Source organism: Hypanus sabinus, chromosome 7, assembly GCF_030144855.1.
Source record: "Hypanus sabinus isolate sHypSab1 chromosome 7, sHypSab1.hap1, whole genome shotgun sequence".
In the NCBI taxonomy this organism is placed as follows: Eukaryota; Metazoa; Chordata; class Chondrichthyes; order Myliobatiformes; family Dasyatidae; genus Hypanus; species Hypanus sabinus.
In genome coordinates, this window is record NC_082712.1 from 36,825,032 (window position 1) to 36,847,088 (window position 22,057).

Consider the following 22,057-nt stretch of genomic DNA (forward strand, 5'->3'; position numbering starts at 1 on the left):
ATTGACATCATTCACTTCCAATCCTGACTATTCCAATGTGCACTCTGCAAACTTAACTGATCCAGAACTCTGTTTCATAATCTGGAGCTATTTCTATTCTCCAATTACACCTCCATCCCGCTTTGGCATTTATTGGCTCCCATTAAATCTATCTGCTTCAAAGTTCTTATCCTTATTTTCAAATCTTTTTATGATCTTGGCTTTCCATCCTTCCAATCTCCTACAACCCCCAACTCCACCGTCTACACCACCTACCATTCTGGCCTCTTAAACCTCTGTCTTGGATACCATTTTACAGGTACTAAATCCGCAGCCTCTTATATTTCCTTCCTAATCCTTAATGCAAGCTCTACTTTTATGACCATTTAAAAAAAAGTTATTCACTAATTAGCTTTATCTGTAACAAATTTGATAGTGCTCTTGCAAAGCTACTATATACATGCAGGTTGTGGCTTGTTGATTCTCAGGGAGACAAATTCAGGGTCAGACAGGATATTGTAAAGACTCATTAAAAAAGTATCGGCCTTACATTGTTAAAGGTTTCACAACTTTGAATTCATAGAGTATAAATTTATCAGGTTGAGGGTGATCTAATTGAGTTGTTAGTAATTATAAACAGATTCGGTAGATTGTGTGGCAAGACTTCTTTCTGGGATGGGATGGATCCAAGAAGGGGCAGAGACTTCAGAGCAAAATCCTTTAGGAAATATATCAGGATACAATACTTCCACACAGAGTGGAAATCTACAACTCTAACAAAACATTTTAGTTGCTGGATCAATGGAATTTTCAGGACTGATAGCATTATTCTGCAATGATTGAACTGAATGCTGCAAGAGGCCAAGGGGTTGAATGGCTTATTACTGCTTCTGATCTAAAGCTATAATCAGCAAGACATTCCTGAATCTGTAGGTGAATGACCCCAATAGAGCTTTGCTGAATTATCATTGCCAGTCAGAAAATATAGTGTAGTTAATAAATAACTTGCAATTATTTTCTTGGTTGGGTACACCTTTTTTTATATTTAATCCCTCAACAGAAAATTCAAATTTCAAAATTTACAAGAGTATGCGCTTTAAACATAAGACAATCCAGCACAGGAGGCAGCCATTCAGTGCACCATGCCTGTGCTGACCAAGATGCCAATCTAAACTCATTGCATCAAGCTGCACAACATCCTTATCCCTCCATTTTCTGCCCGTTTGTGAATCTGTTCAAAAGTCTTTTACACATGGCAAACATATCTAATTCTACTTGCAGCACTTTCCAGGCACATCCCACTCTCTGTGTAAAACTCAAAGTTCAAAGTAAATTTTATTGTCATAGCACATGTATCTCACAATATACGAGAGGCGATTGATATGTTCATGGCCTAAGGTAGAAGGAGTCAATTTTAGAAAACCTAGCACATTTATTTTTCATCATAGTTTCCTCCTACATTTACACACTTAGTCCAGCGGTCATGGAGCATACAGATCTTGGACCTCCAGAAAGTGTCCACAGATGGGTGATTAATAAGTTCGTGGCCTAAGGTAGAAAGAGATTAATTATACAGCTCTCGTTACATGCATGTACAGTTCAACTCTGAGTGATTATGCAGAAAGTTTTAAATTAATAACTCATCTCCTTCTACTTTAGGCCACAAACTTATCAAGCACCCCTGATGAGTTATTATGCAGAAAGCTTGAAGTTAATCACTGAAAGAGTTAAACTGCATGTGCATGTAACGAGAGCTGTATAACTCAGCTCCTTCTACCTTAGGCCACGAACTTATCAATCACCCATCTGTGGACACTTTCTGGAGGTCCAAGATCTGTATGCTCCATGACTGCAGGTATAAGTGTGTAAATGTAGGAGGGGACTATGTTGAAAAATAAATGTTCTAGGTTTTCTAAAATTGACTCCTTCTACCTTAGACCACCCCTCGTACAAACCAACAAATCTACAGAATATTAACTATAACAGAATCAATGAAAGACCATCCAACTAGGGCATTCAAAGTGCAGAAGACAACAAAATGCAAAAGCAAAAAGAAGAAACAATATATAAATAAATAAGGAATAAATATTGAGAACGTGAGATGAAAACTTCTTGAAAGTAAGTTCATTGGTAGTGGGAACATTTCAATGATAGAGCAAGTGAAGTTATCCACTTTAGTTCGAGTCTGATTGTTGAGGGGTAGTAACTGTTCCTGAACCTGGTGGTGAGCCCTGAGGCTTCTGTACCTTTTTTCTGATGGTAACAGTGAGAAGAGAGCCTGTCCTGGGAGGTGGGGATCCCTAATGATGAATGCGGCTTTCCTGTGACAGCATTTCATGCAGATGTGCTCAATGGTTGGGAGGGCTTTACCCATGATGGACTGGGCATCCACTCTTTTTTCTGGGATTTTCTGTGCAAGAACATTGGTGTTTCCATACCAGGCTGTGATGTAGCCTATCAATATACTCTGCACTACACATCTATGGAAGTTTGTCAAAGATTTAGATGTCATGCCGAATCTCCGCAAACTCCTGAGGAAGGAAGGGCACTGCTCTGCTTTCTTCATAATTGCACTTAGGTGCTGGGCCCAGAACAGGTCCTCTTAAACAGATCTTAAAACCTAAGATCTTAAAAGTTGCTAACCCTCTCCACCTCTGATCCTCCAATGAGGACTGACTCATAAACCTCTGGCTTCCTTCTCCTGAAGTCTTGCTGACATTGAGTGAGATGTTGCTGTTATTACACCTCTCAGCCAGATTTTCAATCTCCCTTCTGTATGTTGATTCATCACCACCTTTGATTCAAGTTCAAGTTTGCTGAGTACTCTCTCCCCACCTTATATCTGCGGTCTCTACTATTTGACATTTCTACCCTAAAATAAAAAAGTGCCTATTTACCCTAACAATGCTATTAAAATTTCATACATTTCTATCACATTCCCCCTTCCCCCCAGCACATGATATTGCAGAGAAAAGAACTCAAGTTTGTCCAGTTTTTCCCATCTAGGCAACATCCCAGTAAATTTCTTCTGTACCCTCTTCAAAACTTCCTCATTTTTCCTATAGTATGGTGGCCACAAAAGCACATAACTACTCCAAATGTGGCCTAACCTGCATTTCATCAATAAACAATTTGCAAACAATCCATTATTAACAAACAAGAAATGATCATTCACATTAAATGTTATCCATTTTGCTCAAACAAAATGAAAGGGCATAGCTTTTATGATTTGTTTTAGCATGTATTTTCAGTGGTTTGGAATGTCACTGCTTCATTTAATCTGTATCAGTCACCAGCAAAGCAATTAAGTACTTAATCATTTATGCCCAATTATCTGGAATGCAAATGCAGTTCAATGAAAGAGATAAGTTTCTGTTTCATATGTTCATAATTTTTTTTATTTTTTTTACAACAATTCATCACAGACATAAAGTAGATATGCAGGATTATTTATGCAAATAAAGATTACTGAGACAATTTCTGTTGCAGATGTCCAATTTCAACAGTGAATTCTGACAATGGCTCCAGTCCGTGAGAGTTAACTAGAAGAGAGCAAGCAATATTGGAAAGCCTCATCTTATATTTCCATTACAAACAAGAGGATGAGAGTGGAAATTTCACAAAGGTTCTAGAGCAGGCTTTGTGGGCTAGCTATTCAATTGTTCTTGCCCTTTACCGCATTACATGGACTTAATCTAAATTGGTAACAACCACCCAGATCTCATACTGTTTAAACACAAGAGATTCTGAAGTAACACACACAAAATGCTGGAGGCAGTCAGCATCTATGGAAGAAAATAAACAGTTGACGTTTGGGGCAGAGACCCTTCATCAGGACTGGAAAAGACAGAGGGAAGCCAGAATAAAAAGGTGATGGGGAGGGGAAGGTATACAAGCTGGAAGTTGATAGGTGAAGACAGTTGAGGGGAAGATGGGGGAGGAGGATTATATTACTTCTACTTGTTTCAACATTTCACTTTGGGAAAGAGAAACAAGTATTTTAAAAACATCTGTATGATCTATGCAGGTTCCTTAAACACCTGCAGTCCCATTTTTGCATTTGCACGGCTAAATGCAAAACCATACCATAGCACAATTATCCCATGAATGCCAGTATCACTGTCCTAACAAATTGAGCATTTAAAATAATGTGCCTGTACTGCTGTACCAGGATTACAACTAAATTGTGATTATTTCCCAACTTTTAAGATTGTCACTAAGGCACACTTTCACCAGGGTGCAAGAAAATTTAAAAGGCATTGGGCCAAAATCTATTGTATATAATTGTGCTCAAAATCTAATGTTTCTTACAGCAATCAAAAAAGTAATCACAGTGTCATAGTCTTAGAGCACATTAACAGGCCCTTTGGTCTCTGTGGTCATGACAACCATCAAGTACCTTATCTAAATCCAATTTACCAGCACTTAGTGCCAGCCTTCAATGCCTTGGTGAATCAAGTGCTCATCTTTTTAAAACGTGGTGAGAGTACCTGCCTCCATAACATTCTCAGATTGTATTTAATTCCAATCAAAATTGCACTGAGTGAAAATCCTCTGCACTTTCTCCAGTGCATAATGTGCTTCCAATATTATAGTGACTAGAACTGTACATACCACTCTAGCTGTGGACTAACCAATTTGTAACAAAATCTCCCTGTTCTAATATACAGTGTCCTGGGATAATGAAGGCAAATATTTCTGTGCCTTCTTCACCACTTCCATACTTCAGGAATCCTTAGACTTCTTCACTAAGGTCTCCTTCCTCCCCCAATGCTCCTTAGTTGTAAAGTGGTCTGACAATGTAGCTGTATGTAAGTGGGATCCCCATGCTGAGAATGTTGGCCTGAGTGAGGACACTGACATTGGTTTACTTTCCCTCCAATACAGTGAAGAATTTTTACATTGGTCATATTTTCCATTGCCTTAAGGCGCTTGCTGTAGGTAGGTGCCAAGTAGCCGATGCTTCAGGTCTGCCAGAATGGAAGAGATGGGAAGTTGCTCAAGTCTAATACTGCTAGGCTCTTTTTTAAAAAGATGAGATATATTTGGAATGTACAAAGTTCAAAGAAAATTTATTATCAAAATAAGTAAATATCATAGACCATCTTGAAATTTATTTTCTTGCAGGCATTTACAAGAAAAAAGAAATTCAACAGAATTTTATGAAAGATTATACACAAACAGGCAAAGAAACAGCTAATGTGCCTGATCACAGGACAGTTTACAATGATGAATTAACCTACCAACTTGTGGGAGGGAACTGGAGCCTCAGAGGAAACCCATAGTATCAGTGAAGTTATAATAAATCCTTGAAAACCTTAATGGACAATTGTTTTTCCAGTTTTCTCTACTGCGTTAAAACACATTCAGGAACTAACTACCAATATCATCTAATTCAGCTGGTACCATTTGCGTGCTCTCATGTCCTCCAGTGTATCGTCTGTCAATTCACGTTTATCACTTCGTAAACTAAAAACTTTTTGCCCTCTCAGTTCACAGACCTTACAAATCAAGCATCTCCTCAAACAATCTTTTCCCCCACATGGAGTTCATTCAGAGACTTCATTCTTTTTTAGTTTCTTGGACAATTCAGTTTAACCATTCTTGTAAAAATATGTTAGCAATCACAAATAAAATTGATTGCTAATCTGTGAGTTTTGTTTAGCAATGGGAAAAGTAAAAATTATTTTAGCTTGTTTTAATGTTTTTATTTATTTGAAGGTATTTAAAAATTTTTAATTAACTTTTGAATTATTTTGTAAATAATTCAATATTTGCTGAAAGGAAGTTGATCTTTCAACATTTGTTTAATCATTTCCTTTGACACTAATCATGTCTAGATGACTTGCTATGTCAGACACCTCTCCAAGCAAATCATCCACATCTTGGATAGAAGGCAAAGCTCTTTCTTAAAGAGAAAATGGAGCAAAAAGCAGAGGTTGAAATCAACCGGTTGCTCTTATTTTTATCAACAATATTCACTTCGTAAGATTTATTCAGGCTTTTGAATAGTCAAGAAATTCTGCAAAGAAACAAAGAGCACACGACAATTTATTTCAGCACTTTAAAATAGTTGTTAAGTGGGTCAACCAAAACTGAAGCTGCATTTATATCTGAGACTTTAATGGACCAAATAAAAACTGATTTTGTTAAGTAATATGCAGAGATAAACAGATTCTAATAGTATCCAGGAATAAAGAACAACTGCTCAAATGAAATACTTTCTACATATCTTTTATATAAAGTATGAATTATTGGTATTCATCAAAGTGATGCATGTTATTGCTGGGAAAATAACAATGGAATTAGACAATGTTAACATGTACTTGTGGGAGGAAAATTTTAAGTGTTAAACCTAAATAATTTTGAGGATATAACTGAAAGCTTAAGAGAAAACTATTGGAAATAGTGAACATAGACTTTTAGAAAGCATTAAGCAAAGTTAGTGTGTAATTAAAACAGAGATTTTCAGAGGTAATTTAATGACCTGGATTAAAATTGATTGACAGATTGGAAAAGGAGAAGAAATAGTTATTTTTCAGGTTGGAAGTTGATAACTGTTGAAGTAACACAAATCAGATACTGATTTAGTCAAATACTGACCACTAGCAATTTTAATCAATTATTTCACAAACATTTGGTTGAGAGAAGAAAATGGAATATTTTGAAACCTGCTGATGACACAAAACCAAGTGGAAATGTGAACTGTGAAGAAGATTCAAGGCAACTGACTGAGTGGGGAAAACTTCATAGATGTTACACATCTGAGATTCTGTTTCAGCAGAGTAAAGAAAGAAAGGAGCCATTTCATTTAAATGGCATTAGATCAGGAAGTTTTGATTTACAAAGAGACTTGGGTGTTCTTGTGCACCAGTCTCCGAAAGCAAACGAGAAGGTGTAGCAAGCAATTAGAAAGACAAGTGATGCCTCCATAAAACGAGGATATGCAAACTTGGTTTCTTTATCTGACAAAAGGAAAACTTACTATTGAAAAATTGTAGCAGAGGTTTACCAGTCTAATTCCTGGGATAGTGTGACTGGTATATGAGCAGCAATTGGGTTGTCTAATTTCAAAGAGTAAGTGTGGATCTAATTAAATCTTAGAATAATCCTGATAGTTAGATTAGAATGTGAGAAGGATGTTAACCCTCACTGGGTTGTCTAGACGAAAGGATCACAATATTAGGAGATAGTCCTCTGTGACATGCTCTGCGATATGGAGAAATCACTCCATAAATGAAACACCTGGGAAATTCACTACCAAGGAAGAACTGTAGAGGCCAACTCACTAAATATATTTTAGGAGAGCACTGTAGAGGTAAGCAGTTCAAAGGAATATGGGGAAAGTGAAGGAATATGGCATTGAGATAAATGATCAGCCATGACTATACTGAATGGCAGAACAGACTCAAAGGGCTGAATGGCCTATTCATGTTCCCGTTTCTCTATGTTGCTATGAAAATGAAATACTGTTATTCCCAGCATTACTTTAGATACATCAGGATTAGATGTGCATAGAAATAGTCTAAAGCATGATTGACCAAAACTTAATTTGAATTGCAAATCCTCCTGCATGGGTGACGTATTTGCACTTTCCTAACTTTGCTGTGGTCTACCTAATGACATTTCTAATTAGCAACAAATTAGAGAATGTTCCCTGCTGTCAAGATAATCCCACATAAACATTATTTCACACAGTATGCCTACAGATAACACAAGGGTGATATGAACCAAGATTTCAAAGCCGACAGGAAAGTGTTTCACCTATATTGCTAGTGAACTGTCATCAGCAAGCAGGATAGGGACTAAAACGTTGGGACTAATTTTGCCCTGTCTTCTTCCAAATACTAAATAAATGCTTATGTTTGACTTGAATGCTAACAAAACATATCTATAGATATTTATGAATAAATGGACATGTGAAGATTGTTACAGAAACAAATGGGCCAGCTAATCTATACTATTTATCTACTTACTGAAAAAATATATACCACCATTGAAGGACTGCACACTAGACAGATTCTAGGGTGACAGGATTTGCCACACAAGAACAGACTAGGTCTAACATTTCTAGAGTTTATGAGTGGTGAACTCACTGAAATGTATAAAACCTTTATAGAGCTCAACGGGCTAAATACAAGAAAGATATTCCTCCCAATTAAGGATCTAGAGCAGGAGTCACAGTTTCAGCACAAGGCTAGCTATTCAGTACATAAACAAAAACATTTCTTCATACAGTGGGTAGTGATTACACAGTTATATAGCACGTAAGCAGGCCTTTCAGCTGTAGCTGTATATTCCTTATCAACTATCCATTCTTGGAATTTTTTTTCCATCTATTACTTACTACGATATTCCCATTTTTCACCACTCAGCTTGTCACCCTATATGCTATGGTTTTTCAAACGCAACTCTAAATACTTCACAGATACTGTGAGAATCTCTGCAATTATCACACACTCTGGCAACACTCTCCAAATTTCAATCACCCTCTGGATTAAAGAAAAACCTCAATGGCCTCTAAATCTCCTATCCCTTAATTTAATCTATTCCTTTTGTTTATGTAGACTAAATCACTTATATTCCCCTCATTGACACAAGTTTGTTACCTCTTCAAAAAACTGAACTCAAATCAAGTTCTCGCCTAAACAGCCATGTTGACTAATCTTAATTAATCCCTGCACGGCAGAGTACAGTGAATACCTGTCCCTCAGAATTTGTTCCAATTATGTCTCTGCTGCTGATGCCAGATTCACTGAATGTTAAGCTTCCAGTATCTGTATTCAGCCTGTCAGAAGGGGGCCAGATCAACAGTGACCTACCAAATCAGCAGGTCATCAGTGAACAGGACGTTGTCGCTGTGCTGCTGAAATCTGGAACTGCAATAGTGGGTGGCTTTCTGTCTCACAGCTATTTCACAGCTGTAAAAATGCTGGCTGTGGGAGGCCACAGTAATGAAAGGTGTATCTGGTTCAATTTGGCATTTGGAATATTGGCACAATTCTAATTTTAGCACTTGCTAAACTTATTGCCTTTAATCTCTTAGTGGGTAAACTACATGTCTTTAATTCATATACTGTACCTCATTGTTATTTCCAGGGAGAATTTAAAAATTTATTTATTCTGTAAAAGGAAAAGTTGAGGTTTTTCTCTAACTTCCTAAACCAACTTATCCATGAAAGATAATCATAATGGATAACCTTTTCCCAATTACAAATGTCTTTGATGGCCCTTTTCAAGGGCCTCCTTTTTAGCAAATAATTATAAAGGGTGATAAAGTTATCATTAAAAACATTTCTCAGTATCTACTCAATTACTGCATTTGTATATGTCATAGGTTATTAGGCCTACCATCTATTTTAAATGTTATACACAATCGTCTACTTAAAGAATAGCTCAAAGGTGAAACGAAAGGATAGGAGGAAAAAAATCTAAAAATGTTATACAGCCATTTTCCCATTTTAAAATGTCAGTCATATCCCCTCCACCACCACTCCCCCCCACAAGCCTGAGTATTGCCAAAATAAGAGAGCTTAATTCCAGCTGATCTTATAATTCAACATTTGAAAATTTGGTACTTTCAAGACTGGGCCATCTTCTGAGCCAAAATACATCTGGTCAGAAAGAAAAGCTGTGCAAATTAACAACGTGGCAACATCATTAAAGGCTGGATGCACAAAATCTGGTTGTTCAACATGTGGAACTGTCCAAACACAGATAATTTAAAAATGTACTCCATGTATTATTAAATGAAATCTGGACCTATTGACCATATAGCAGGACTATTCAGCCAGTTGTTATTCCGCGGCAGTGTGGACTCGTTCTCAGTTTTGCCACTTTTGTTTATTATCCATTTACAGTGATCAGTCCTGTCAAGACTCTCCTGGCTTGACCCAAACTGCCAACTTCTGACTTTCAGGACACTCATGTCAAACAAGTCAGAAGATGCCCAATGGGTAAATCCAAAATGCCTCCAAACATCTTCCAAACCATTGTCCAAAGTCTATCTTGGTTTCAAGCCCAAAGATGGCAGAAATTGCAAAATGGGAACACAATGCACTTGATGGTCTCAGTAACCCAATTTACAATTGGTACATGGTAAGTATTAATGTGGACAATATAATCTTGTACTCTGCATTTTTTTCAACCACCACCTCTGGATTCATTTCTACCTTTAAATGGTCTCTTCCATCTGATGTGAAGCTGCCTGGAATTTCCAAATTCAATGTTATTTCCTACCATGCAATGCCAAATTCATTTGTTTTTATCTACATTAGCTTGTGGCCTTTTGACTTTGTGTAAACTGCTGAGCCAAAACAAACTTCTTTGAATTGGGAGAAAATTTTCCATATCACTACTGAAAGGGTGGTACAAGGGTCAACTGAGATCAGAAGCTTGCAGAATCCATCCTTAAGTACTTGTAGAGCCCAATTTGTTTCATAAAGCACATTCATCATGTATTTAATAAGATGTTCAAAATAAAGTTTGTCCTGCTGTTGTAACCCCGAAGAAAGTTATTTCTCACCATGGAATTCCTATTTCTCCACAGACAACATTTGTTAATCTGAGTGAAGGTATCCATTGCTGTTAAAATAATTGTTTTAAAAGGGAAATGAATAGACAAAGATAAACTAATATTTTTAAAAATTTTTGTTAAAGAATTGAATCCAATCACTGCCAATGATATTAACTATCTATCTTCCAAATAATCATGTAGATTTTATTCCATTCCCAACTCACAACAATCTGGACAAGCTGGGGTACAATGAACACTGTACTTGGATTGGAGATAAGATAGAAATGGGAAGGAAGAATTCTGGCAATCTAAGTACATGTCCTTGACTGGCATGGCCTGAGGAATGATTGTAGATGGGCTGTTGTCCTGGAGCCACATTTCTACAAGAACAAGTATGCAGCAGTTCCTCATATTGCATTGTGTCGTTCTCAGATGAAGTTTGTATTCCAGGGCGGAAGCACTGGAAAGCAACATCAATGGGAAAACCGGTCTGCAGAGGCCAGTCCTCAATCCAACATAGATTCCAATGGCTCTGCTCTCCCTCCTCACCACCTCTGGTGCCTCTCCCTCGGGTGGCTGTAATAGGCAACACTGAAGCATGAGGACGTGTAGCTGCCCTGCCGTCAGTCTCGCCAATGAGCCCAACTTGCAATTCTTTATATTACCAACGTCCAGCAGGGTCTTGGAATCACAAGAAAAACATTTAACAGACATATTTGCACCAGAACGGCTGCCATGACCAAGCACACCACCATCTTACCAGAAGAAGGTCAACCCTTGATCCTTAATGGGAATGAAGTAAACAACTACACTCTAAAAGAGAAACAGCAGATTAAGCAGCATCTGTCCAGGGAAAGGAAGATACTGCTGTACCTTCAGAGACCCTCTGGCAGATAGCTTATTGCACCAGATTCCAACATTTGCAACCTTTCAACTCCTGCTTTCCAAGAAACTCCATCTTTTCTCCCTGTTTACATCTCTTTTAAAAATAAACTTTCCCTTGTCTTTTCCCTCCCCTCATACAAAATTCTCTTTTTAAGGTATGGCTGTTTTTAAATCGGTTGCTGTGACATCAAAAATACATCAATAGTTATAGCATTATTCCTAATCAACTGGTCTATATTTCCAGCATAATGCAATTTTAAAGCCAAGAACACAGATAAAAATACCATCAGTGTTACCATCAAAAACCAAGACTTAAAAGGAGAAATATTTTTCAAGTTAGTAGATCCATTTGTTGGTGATATTGGGAATAAATCACACAGATGATTTTAAAATAAGCGAACTTCAGAAATCAAAATTCACTTGAAGATTCAATATAATTAGCATTAATTTGCAAAGTTAATTTTAACATAGTCAGTTTGATTTGAAGCCCCGCATTTAATTCTGCACAATAATTGGGAGTGTTAATTAACTGTAACTCCAACACCTCATTCAAGTTTACTTACAGGACTTCCTAGAAACAAGCATGGATCAAGAAATTTGGCCTGATTTTCCTAATGTTACATGGCCCTGCTAAATCTCCTATAAGATCAACAAAAGGCACATACACCTTATAAACAGAAGTGCACTTACCTCAAATTGGTGCAGGCAAAGGAAATAGTTTTTCATCTTTTGCACGGTTATGTAGGGACCAAATGGGGCTTAACAATGAATGAACATAGGAATAAGAGTGGCCTCTGTCAATTAGATCATGGTTGATCTACTACAGTCCTCTTCTCTCAATTCCCTGATCTTGCAAAAACGTATGTATCTCCCCTTTAAATACTTACAATGATTGGGCCCCACTATCCTCCAGGAAAGAGGATTGCAAGGATTCACATTCGACTCAGTTTTAAATGATTGCCCTCAATTTTATGATCACTTCATTTGAGAATTTCCAACTTATGGAAATCGGTCAACATCTAACCTGCAATGTCCCTCAGGATCCTGTCTGTTTCAGTAAGATTGCCCATCATTCACCTACTCTCCAAAGAGTATAGATCTGCTTTTGTCTCTCTCTTTCCAGAAAACAGTTTAGAGAATCTCTGATGGCCAACGTTCAATGCTAATATAACCTTTCTTAAATGAAGGGGGCAAAAGCATACACATTATGCAAATTAATGTAGATTTAGGTAAACACTATGCCTGATAGACAGTGAGCAGAAGGGTCTGCTTTCATTCTGTAATTTTCTATACCAGATAGCCACTCCTGATGGGGCCTCAGCAAACTGTAACAATATCTTCCCTTTTCTAAACACCAGCTCTTCCTTGCAATAAAAGCCAAAATGCCACTATGTTTGAATGGGCCTGCTAACATTTGCTATTCACACACAAGAACACCTGGATTCCTCTGTACTTCACTCTGCTGTTGGCATCTACGAGTTGCCTGTAGCTCAATGGCTGAGCTCCAAATGCACAGGCACATTGAGTTATTATTCAAGTTATAGGATGCACCCTGCTTGAAATTTTAGGCCAAGAATTTAGCAAATGACATACAAGATCATTCTTAACAATGCAGAGGATTAAAAAAAATTGACAAATTAAAAGTCATGATGAGATCACTGATTGGATCCAAAGCAGTTTGGCAAATTGAATCCAATGATAAATTGGATCCAAAAGAAGCTTGCTGTTGCTGGTCAAGGATTGTTTTGCATTTGCAAGGGGAGTCAAGTGGTACAGTGTAGGGATTAGTGCTGGGACCATTGCTGTTAAAGGCCTAGATGTGAATGTAGGAGGTATGTATACTAGATTTAAGAATAATTTAAAGATTGATGCTATTGAGATCAAAAAGGGTAATCTGGCTATAGAATGAGTTCAACAAATTGGTAATATGCGTATCAGGATGGCAGATGGAAGTTAACCCTCAAAAATATGACATGATGCATTCTGAGAAGACAAATAATATTAGAAACATAGACCTACAGCACAATACAGGCCCTTCAACCCACAATGCTGTGTTGAATATGTACTTACTTTAGAAATTACCTAGGGTTACCCATGGCCTATTTTTCTAAGCTCCATGTACCTATCCAGGAGTCTCTTAAAATACTCTATTGCATCCACCTCTGAACTGAACTAATGTTGCTGGCAGCCCGTTCCATGCACTCACCACTCTCTGAGTAAAAAACTTACCCCTGACATCTCCTCTGTACCTACTTCCAAGCATCTTAAAACTGTGCCCTCTTGTGTTAGCCATTTCAGCCATTCATGATATACATAATGAATGCTGGAACCTGGGGAAGCACTGAGGAAGAGAAGGACATTGATGTACATGTCCAAAGATCGCTGAAGGCAGAAGCACAGGTAGAGAAGGTGTTAAGGTATATTGGACACCTGTCTTCATTAGCCAGGGCATAGAATTTAAAATGAGAACTTATGGTGCAATCAGGTTATTCATTGGCTTCCTCTACTCTAAATAAAACAAACCCAGCATCTCCTCAAAGCTGAAATGCCCCATTGTAAACAACACGTTGTTAGCTCACAGCTGGACAACTGTGCACAGTTCCTACACTGTAAGAAGGATATGGCTGCACTGGAGTGGGGGCAGAGGAGATTCAAAGTGTTGTTTGGGATCGATACTGTATTCCTCTTTTTGCATTTTAAATCTTTTAATACAATTTACAGTAATTTATGTCTTGCATTATACTGCTGCCTCACAACAACAAATTACACAACATGTCGGTGATAACAAACCTTATTCTAATTCAGAAATACACATTTGAATTTCTACATCTCACATCATTTAAGGTGAATTATAAAGCTAAGTCCAGAAAAAATTGACCTATTATTGAATGGCTGGCACAGATACTATGGGCCAAAGGGACCCACTTCCATGCTTCATGACCATCCAGAATCTGGATGTCACTCAGTATTCTGCATTTACTGCCCATCACTATTGCCCGAGAGAAGTGGTGGCCAGCCAGACTCTTGAACAGCTGTTGTTCTCCTGGGGTAGTTCTCCCTTAATGCTGTTCAGTTGAGAGTGCTGGAACATGAAAGACCAACAATATATGAAGATGTTTTAGCACTTGGAAGAGAACACCCAAGGGGTGGAGTTTGTCTGTACCTTCTGCTTTTTTGTGGTGGGAAATATTACATGTTTTGAAGAAGCCAAGGGTAGTAAATACAATAGAGCTGTAGCAAGTATACATTACAGACATAGTACACAGGTGCAAGATGGAATGAGTGTTAAGGGTGGTGGATGGGACACAATCAAGCTTTGTCTTGAAGCCAACTTTGACCAGTCATCACTTCCTATGACAGCTCCTGACCAATCATCCTTCCCACCCCTCACCCTGGTTCAGTCCTTGCATTTCCCACTGACGAGAAGACCCAAGTATCTTTCACCAAATATGTCTCATGTGCTCCACACCTCAGAAGTCCCTCTCTACCCAATGGCAGGCACAGTCAACAGTGGAGAAATGTCAAAAACAGAATTCATTCGATGAGGGGGGAATTTCCTTAGCCAGAGGATAGTGAATCTGTGGAACTCAATGCCACAGATGGCTTTGGAGGCCAAGTCATTGGGTATATTTAGAGTGGAGGTTCTTGATTGGTAAAGGCATCAAATGGCAAAGGAAGAAGATGGGAGAATGGGATTGAGAGGGCAGTCAAAACTGCTCAATGCAGCACCAGTGGCAGCCTACCCACCATCAAGGACGTATCTACAGAAAGGTGCTAGAGAAAGAGCTGCAACATAATGAATCCACAATGCTCATGATCTGTTTGTCCTATTCCCATCAGGGAGGAGACTACGAAACATCTACACCAGGAGTGCCAGACACAAAAACAGTTACTTTCCTCAAGCAGTAAGGCTGACCAACAACACCACCCACTAACCCCCACCCCTCCACACCCCCAAACAACACTACTTTATCATTTTCTGTCAAAGTCACTTTAGGTACAGACACTTCTGTCCCCAGCATCAGTTTATGGACATAAATCAATCTATGAATATAAGCTACTTTATATTTATTGTGTGTTTGTTTTCTTATGATGTATTCTTTGTCTTACTGTTTTTTTTAGCTGTATCAGATCCAGAGTAATAAATACCTGTGTACCAGACATGACATTAAACAATCTTGAGTCTTGAACTCAACCACGTTGGAATGGAGGGACAGACTCAATGGGCCAAATTGCCTAAAAACCCAGATAATTGGATAAAGACCCAAGGTCCTACGTTGATCAAACAGTTCTCAGTGTTCACCGATATTGTTAAACTCTTGCTTAGTCATGAGGCACCCACCTGCTTCAAGCAAGTTTCAATCATACTGGTGCTCTTATGGTCCCCACTGGACAATGGCTATTGTCCAGTAGCAATTATATCCAGAGTGATTAAGTTCTTTGAGAGGTTGGTGATGAAACATATCAACATCTGCCTGAGAAGCGACTCAGATTGACCCCAATTTCCCTACCGGCACAACAGGACTGCAGCAGATGCCATTTCATTGGCTCTTCACTCAACCCTGAAACATCTGGACAGTGAAGGTGCACACATCAGGATGCTCTTCACTGACTACAACCGGGCATTCAATACTATCATCCCCTCAAGACTAATCAATAAGCTTGGTATAATTGAAGCCTGCTTCAAGCAGGTGGGTAGATCAGACTATCTAAGCAAGAGGTTAAAGGTACCAGTGACCATGACCTCAATACCTCCTTGTGCAATTGGATTCTCGATTTCCTCACTTGCAGACCCCAGTCAGTTCGGACTGACAAATCTGACTTTGCAAAAGGCCTCCAGCACAAATTTGTTTTCTAATATAAAATTCATAGGTGGACTATTTGGCTGTGAAAGCAATATCTTGGGGGAAAAATTAAGTATTGCATGGTTCATTGTTTTTAGTGCAACATTCTCGTTTTGTTGTTATTAATTGCGAAGATTACAGGTTGTGACATTTTCATGTGATTTCTCTCATCAGATAGTTAAATGTTGTGGAGGTAAATATAACAGGCAAGTCAGACCAAATGAACAATGGTCCAATTAAGGGCCTGCCAGGTCCAATTTCCCATGGAGCATAACTTTAACTAGAAATTGACAAGATCACTTAAAAAGGGACAAAGTTTGCTTTTTGGTGCAATCCGTGTATAAAAACAGATGCCAGTTGGTCTACTTTCTGGATATAAATGATCTAATAGATAAACCCAGTGAGTAGATACGTCAAGTCCTCACACACAAGTTCAAAAACATCAGAAGTACAGAGTGAACAACATAGTTAATAATGCTGCTGTTCAGTAGCTTTATAAACAGCTTTAAAATTAGCCTTGTAGCATTGAAATCTGGAGGAATATCAGGCAAAAAATTCTGGAATTTCCACAGAAAATGCTATTATTAAGTCATGACAGAAACTGAGTTCTTGGTTTCATGGAAGAAAAGGGTTATTTGACATAATCTCAAAAGCATGGCTTGTCAGATCAGTGAAAAAGCTAATCCTAGCACATTTGCACATCTGTTGTGATGGATGAGACACGATTTCCTTAAATCAAGTAGTTCAGTGAAGGAACTGTTTGGGCTAGAGCCAACAGCAGCTTGGAGAAATTGCCAATGCAGACACGATATGTCAAATTGCTTCCTTCAAAGTTGTAATTCCAGAGCACACCAAGACCAGAATGGACATAGCATGACATCAGAAAAGTTTCAGCACAGATGAAGGATAAGAATGGCATTTACAGGTGGAAGATAAATGTGGAGTCTAGATATATATCTGATATTGAAACTTTCATTACCACAGAGAGACCTTGTACTGACTATTTTTTAAATTATTCACTCTGGATATTATTAGTTAGGCAAGAATTTATTGCTAATCCCTAATTGCTCTTGATCAGAAGCAAATTAAGGGTCAAATACGCTGCTTTTAGTCAGTGATCATGTGCTAGTCAGAGTGTTGGGTAATGTAATTGGGAGAAATGCACATAATTTACAATCACCAACATTGAGTTGGAGTTTCTCATTAAGAGGCTGGTCTGATGTGATGACGTTACTACATAAAGATTTTTATTTCACTTTTGTGTTCAATATGTTAGGGGTTTCATTAAACACAAAAGGCTTCACTTTGTTTTATTTGCAAAAACCTACATTGGTGATCCCAAGGTATTAGGGCAATTCCAGAGTTATTGAACATGTTGGCCAATGCAGTTCATTTGAAACTGGACGGGTTTTGGGAACAAAACGCCATCGCTTGGTTTGTATAAGCTGAGGCTTAGTTTGCTCCAATGAGAAATCACTGCCGACAACACCAAACTCTACAACATGGTAGCATTGCTTAGTAATCCCACAGCAGTCAGACTGCTTGAACACAACAAAAATACTGACTGCTGAAAACTCATCTTTTCACAAGTGTTTGGATTCTGAGTGTGCCGAACAGTTGTTCTCCTCACCCAGTCTCAGTTGATGCTAGTCCTTCGGAGCTAATGGGCTAAATGCTGTCATTCCTGGGAAATCAACACCCTTGTTTTATTTTTAAAGAACTCTTCATGCAGCAAATGCCTGAACAAGTTCAGATAGCCCTTGATCAAGTTCACACCCATAAAGGACTATAAGGATCCATGCTGAAATGGATGATTAGGCAGTGGTGTAGCATTTCTCCTCCTTTCTCTACCTCAACAGACCCAGTCAGCAGCTCACCCACGGCCATGAAACAGACCACAACCACTTTGGTACGAACACTAGGAAGTGCCGACCACCTTGCAGCTTCGACAGCGCCAGCACATTGGGACAATAGCGGTCTATGAACACAGTGGGTTCCAGCTGCCGGTATTGCCTACTGACGAGAAGGCAAAGAGTGATGAAACCTTGCTGGAGGCTGCCAACAGCTGTAGGATCCAGATGTACGCAACACAATGGGTGATGCTCTGCTCCAGTGGGCAACGTTACACATGGGACTTTGTCCTGGCTAATGTGGCCAGGTCTCTGCTTGGTGCAAATTTCCTGTGTGTCCAAGGACTGTTAGAACTGCCTGGCTTGTGGATATCAAGGACTTTGGGTCATTACTCTGTTCCCCCAGTAAGTTCTCCACAATTCCGTTAAGTATGGTAGATTTGTCAACGACTCTGCTTTGAGTGAGGTAAATTTCTATCACTGCTTTATTCTGCAAGCTGCTGAACTTGTGCTCCACCCGGACTGTGTGCTTAGAAGCAATCAAGTGCTTGATTGGCCAGTGGACATGACCAGGGCATTTGATGATACCAAACACGCTCTTTCCAATGCAACGCTATTGGCACATCCGCTCAACACACCCATAGCCGTTACTACAGATGCCTCAGATGATGCTGTGGGTGCCGTGCACAAACAGTTGGCCGGAGGCACATGGCAGCCGCTCGCCCTCTTCAGCCGTCAACTCTGTCCCCCTGAAAGGAAGTACAGCGTGTTTGACCGTGAGTTTCTCAGTCTATTGGGCTGTCTGCCATTCTCATTTTCTTCTAGAGGGTTGACATTTCACAGCATTTGTTGACCACAAACTCCTCGTGCATGCGATGGCCAAAATAGGAGATCCTTGGTTTGCACGACAAAAATGCCACTCGGCCTACTATCTGAGTTCACAACTGATATACAACATTTCAAGGGGGAGAAACAATGCTGTGGCTGATCTGCTTCACGACCAGCCATTGAGGCCATACACATAGGCGCTGACTATGCTGTCATGGCAGATGACCAAGCTACTGACCCAGGGGTCCAGGCTTACTGAACAACAATCTCCGAAAGTGAGGCCACTGCCACAGAGCCAGTACTGGAGCCTGATGGCTGCAGGCCACAACCACAGAACCAGTTCAGCACAGAGGTGTGTAAAGCCTCATGGGGTAACAAGCTGAACACCAGTGCATCCTTTGCCCTCGGCCTTAACATCTTGATCTTTTTAATCTGGCTCGGTGCTTAAATTGGCTAAACACTGGCTCGTTTTCCACTCTCAGGCCCAGGCCATGCTGCTTAAATCTGGCCTGTTGTTTCAGTTTGGCCCAAAGTCTACTCCAGCAGTAGCTACCATGGCCATACCTGCATTCTGCATTCCAATGGACAATAAGCACCAGATTCAGTAGATTTGACTCCTTGGATTGATTTTTTTTTTGAGCAACCCCTTCCCCTTTCCAACTTAGTCTCCTTCTATTGCCCTGCTGGTGTTCAACTGACTGCACAATGCAGAATCCATTGCAATGTTGTCCTGTATGCACCATCAAACTTATGAATCATTCTTTGGGGTAACATCGTTTAAGTGATCCAAACTTTGAGAGGTCGGTTACATCCAGAATGAACTCCTGCCTGAGCAATGACCTGAACCCAAAGCAATTTGCCTACTGCCACAACAGTTCTACAACAGATGCAATCTCACTGGTTCTTCACTCTGCTTTGGAACACTAAAAAACTGCAGAACCTATGCTAGGCTGCTGTTTACTGATTGCAGCTTACCATTCAACATCATCATCCCTTAAGTATCAATCAACAAGCTTCCAAAAAAAAAAAAAGGCCTTGGAACCTTCTTCTGCAACTGACTCATCTTCGTTATCAGGAGACCACAGTCAACACAGGTCAATAATAATATTTCCTCCTAGCTGAGAATAAACACAGGTGCGTGCTTAGCCCACTGCTCTATTCTCTTCACACTCATGGAGCACATTAAAGGCTTTCTCCTGGCTACATTGGACCCTTTCCAGTTCGCTTATCGCTCTAATCGATCCACTGACAATGCCATAGCCTCTGCCTGCACTCTGTTCTGTCCCACCTGGAAAAAGTGACTCATATGCCAGACTGCTGTTTATAGACTTCAGTTTGACAGTCAACACCATCAAACCCCAGATAGTGATGGGGAAATTGTCCTTTCTGGGTCTCAACACCTCCCTTTGCAACTGGATACCGGACCTCTTAACAATAAGGCCACAGTTAGTCCATGTGGGCAGCAATGTCTCTCGTCCCATTACACTAGGCACTTGCGCTCCCCAAGACGATGTGTTCAGCCCTCTGTTGTTCACACCGCCGACACACGACTATCACAGGATCCAGCTCTAACAGTGTCATCAAGTTTGTGGATGACACACCAGTGGTTGGCCTCATCAAGAGCAATGATGTACAGTGAGGAAGTGGAGTGACCAGTGGATTGATGTGAGAAGAACAACCTACGCCTGAACGTTGAGAAGACAAGGGAAATCCTGCTGACGAACCAACCCCTTCTGCGAATAAATGGCTCCTCCATAGACAGAGCTAAGTGCACCAAGTTCCTGGGAGTTCACATCACAGATGACCTCACCTGGTCACTTAATATCACCTCCCTGAATGGGAAGGCACAGCAGTGCCTCCGCTTCCTGAGACTGTAGCAAGGAAGGCTCCTACAACAACCCGCATCCCCAATCTTAGCTGCGTTTTACAGGAGCACCGTTGAGAGCATCCTGACAAGTTGCATCTCTGTCTGGTATGGGAGCAGTCGAGCATTGCACCTGAAGTCCCTACAAAGGTCTGTGAAAACGGCTGAGAGGATCATACGGGTCTTTCTCCCACCCATCGGAGACATTTATCAGGAGCGCTGCAAACACAGGGCCATTAGTATTATTAAGGGTTCCACCCATCCACCCAGTATCTTCTTTGACTTTCTATCATCAGTCAGGAGGCTTATTTTTATGCATCATAGAATGGTCAGGATGTAAAACAGTTTCCTCCTCCAAGCCATTAGGTTTCTGAACTTCCTATTGCATCATATTTGAAGTGTCACTGGTTAATCTGTTTCATACCCGACAAGATTTAATATTAATGCACTTTAGCTTGTTATTCAAGTAAGATTCTGTAGATTTTATCCTTATGTTTATAAGTTTCGTGTGTTCTGTGTACTACTCTGCTTTACACCCTGGATCTAGAAAACGTTGTCTCATTTCAATATACATTATATGGTTATATATGTTGCATATAGTTAAGTGACAATAAACTTGACTTGATCCTAAGCTGTGTGGCTAACCAAAGCTTAAAATGCCATCTATAAATTTGCCAATGACACCACTGTTGTTCATAGAATCTTTTGCTTATAGACTTTAAAAAATATTTCTTATTGTAATTTACAGTTCAATTATGTATTGCAACATACTGCTGCCACAAAGCAACATTCTTCATGACATATACCAGTGATATTCAACCCGATTCTGAATTCAGATGGCAAAGAGGTGGTGTACAGGAGTGAGACAGATTGCTGGTTGAGTTGTTTCACAACAACAATCTCACACTCAATGTCAGCAAGACCAAAGAATTGACTGTGGACTTCAGAACACACACCAATCCACACTGAGGGGTCAGTGTTAGAAAGGGTGACCAGCTTGAAGTTCTTAACCATCAATATCTCAGAGGATCTATTACAGACCCAACTATTGGTGCAATGATGAAGGAGGTAGGGCAGTGACTGTACATTAATAGGAGTTTGAGGAGATTTGACACATCACCAAATTCTCTTGCAAATTTCTACAGATGAATGATGGAGAGCATCCAGCCTGGTTTTCAGGCATTATTGCACAGGATTACCAGAGGCAGCAGGGAGTTGTAGACCTAGCCAGCTCCATCATGGGCACAACCCTCCCGCCAGAGGACATCTTCAAGAGGTGGTACTTCAAGAA

At 39.7% G+C, this 22,057-nt stretch overlaps 1 protein-coding gene across 8 annotated transcripts in view; it reads right to left on the reverse strand.

Annotated features, from left to right (window-relative positions):
• The window catches only part of pde8b (phosphodiesterase 8B), a 268,785-nt gene that overhangs the window by 155,293 nt on the left and 91,435 nt on the right, over positions 1–22,057 (reverse strand). The window lies entirely within an intron of this gene.